This window comes from Cebus imitator, unplaced genomic scaffold (genome assembly GCF_001604975.1).
Source record: "Cebus imitator isolate Cc_AM_T3 unplaced genomic scaffold, Cebus_imitator-1.0 Scaffold356, whole genome shotgun sequence".
Taxonomy (NCBI): Eukaryota; Metazoa; Chordata; class Mammalia; order Primates; family Cebidae; genus Cebus; species Cebus imitator.
Window position 1 is genome coordinate 2,281,550 of NW_016107671.1, and position 2,947 is coordinate 2,284,496.

Sequence of the window (2,947 nt, forward strand, 5' to 3'; positions counted from 1 at the left end):
AAAAACATACAAAAATCAGCTGGCTGTGATGGCACGCACCTTTATTTCCAGCCTCTCGAGAGGCTGAGGTGGGAGGATCACTTGAACCCAGGAGTTGAAAGCTGCAGTGAGCTGCGATGGTGCCGCTGCACTACACCCTGGGTGACAGGGCAAGAACTTGTCTTAAAATAAATAAATAAATAAATGAAAATAAAGAAGGGAAATAAGTGGGCATGGTGACTCGGGTTTGTAATCCCAGCACTTTGGGAGGCTGAGGCTGGCGGGATCACCTAAAGTCAGGAATTTGAGACCAGCCTGGCTAACATGGTGGAAACCCTGTCTCTACAAAAAAATAGAAAAATTAGCAGGGTGCGGTGGCACATACCTGTAGTTCCAGCTACTTGGGAGGCTAAAGCAGGAGAATTGCTTGAGCCTGGGAGGCAGAGGTTGCAGTGAGCTAAGATTATGCCACTGTACTCCAGAGCCTGGGTGACAAAGTAAGACTCTGTCTCAAAAAAAGAAAAAAAAAACCCATAATAAACATAAAAAATAGATGTATATTATAGACATTAGAGAAAGTCCTAGAAAATATAAAAACAAAGAGGTATAATTAATAAATAATAGTAGAGATAAAATGGAATCATGAAAAACAATTATAAAGAAGAAAGGAACAGGCTGGGCATGGTGGCTCACACCTGTAATCCCAGCACTTTGGGAGGCCAAGGCAGGTGGATCACTTAATGTGAGGAGATCAAGACCATCCTGGCCAACATGGTGAAAGCCTGTCCCTACTAAAAATACAAAAAAATTTGCTGGGCATAGTGGCACGTGCCTGTAGTCCCAGCTAGTTAGGAGGCTGAGGGAGGAGAATGGCTTGAACCCGGGAATTGGAGGTTGCAGTGAGCCGAGATTGTGCAACTGCACTCCAAGCGACAGAGGGAGACTCAAAAAAAAAAGGAAAGAAAATAAAAGAAAAAGAAGAAAGGAACAAGCAAGGAACAGGACAAAACAAATGGCAAGCTGTTGGAACTAAATCTAACCATACTGACACTCACTTGAGATATTAGTAATCTAAACCAGGAATCAGAGAACTTTATCAGTAACAGGCCAGAGTGGCATGTAAGTTTTGTGGACCATAGAGTCTCTGTCAAATCACTCAACCCCTTAGTTGTAGCAGAAAAGCAATTTTAAACATGTAAACAAATGGGCAGGGTGTATTCCAGCAAAATATATATAAAACAGGTGAGGCCAGATTTAGCCTGGGAACCATAGTTTGCCATTCCTTGATCTAAACACTACAACTAAAGGCAGACATTGTCAGATTGGATAAAAATGCAAGAACATAGCCAGGCATAGCACGTGCTTGTGGTGCTAGTTATTTAGGAGGCTGAGGCAGGAGGAATGCTTGAGCCTAGGTGGTTGAGGCTACAGTGAGTTGTGACTGCACCACTCTACTCCAGCCTGGGTGACAGAGCATAACCATGTCTCAAAACAATAACAACAACAAAACAGCAAACAAAAACTATACATTGTCTACAAGACACCCTCTTTAAATTTAAACACCTGGATAGTTTAAAAGTAAAAAAAGATGGGAAAAGCTATACCATGCAACCACCAATCATAGCTATATTAATATCAGACAAAGTAGGCTTCACAATAAGGACTATTACCAGGTCAGAGCAAAGAGGGAATTTTCTAATGATAAATGGGAAAAGCAATCATAAATGTGTAACTACATAATAAGTGAGCTCCAAAAGGCACAGATGAAAAACAGATAAAACTGAAAAAGATATAGAGAAATACACAATTATCATTAGTTATTTCAACACTGCCCTATCACTGATAGAACAAGTAAACCCAAAACTAATTTTAAAAGACTGACCAAGCCTGTAATCCCAATACTTTGGGAGGCAGAGGTAGATTAATCACTTGAGCCCAGAAGTTCTAGACCAGCCTTGGGCAACATAACAAGACCTCATCTCTACAGAAAATACAAAAATTAGCTGAGTGTGGTGGCCCATGCCTACAAACTCAACTACACAGGAGGCTGAGGTGGAAGGATCACTTGAACCTCGGAGGTCGAGGCTGTAGTGAGCCATGATCATGCCACTTCACTCTAGCTTTCGTGACAGAGAAAAACCCCCATTTCAAAGAAAAGAGAGGTCAGGCATGGTGACTCATACCTGTAATCCCAGCACTTTAGGAGGCCAAGGTGAGTGGATCACCTGAGGTTGGGAGTTTGAGACCAGCCTGACCAACATGGAGAAACCCTGTCTCTATTTAAAATATAAAAGTAGCCAGATGTGGTGGTACATACCTGTAATCCCAGCTACTCAGGAGGCTGAGGTAGGAGAATCGCCTGAAACCAGGAGGCAGAGGTTGTGGTGAGCCGAGATTGTGCCATTGCACCCCAGCCTGGGCAAAAAGAATGAAACTCCATCTCACAAGAAAAAGAGAAAAGAAATTTGTATACCCATATTCACCATATTCATAGCAGCATTATTCAAAATAGCTAAAATGTGGAAGCAACCCAGGTGTCCATCAACAGATGGTTGAGCAAAACATGGTATATATCTACAGTGGAATATTATTCAGTCTTCAAAAAGGAAGTTCTGACACATGCTACAACATGGATGAACCTTGAGGATATTATACTAAGTGAAATAAGGCAGACACAAAAGGACAAATATTCTGATTCCACTTTTGTGAGGTACTTGGCGCAGTCACTTTTATACATACCGGAAACAGAAGAGTAGTCACCAGAGGTTAGAAGATTGAGGAAAGGGGAAATGGGAAGGAGGTATTGCTTGATAGGTTTACAGTTGCTGTTTTACAAAATGGAAAGGGTTCTGGAGATGGACGTTGGTTGTACATTATGAATGGACTTAGTACTGACTGTACACTTAAAAATAGTTAAGATGGGCCGGGCGCGGTGGCTCACGCCTGTAATCCCAGTACTTTGGGAGGC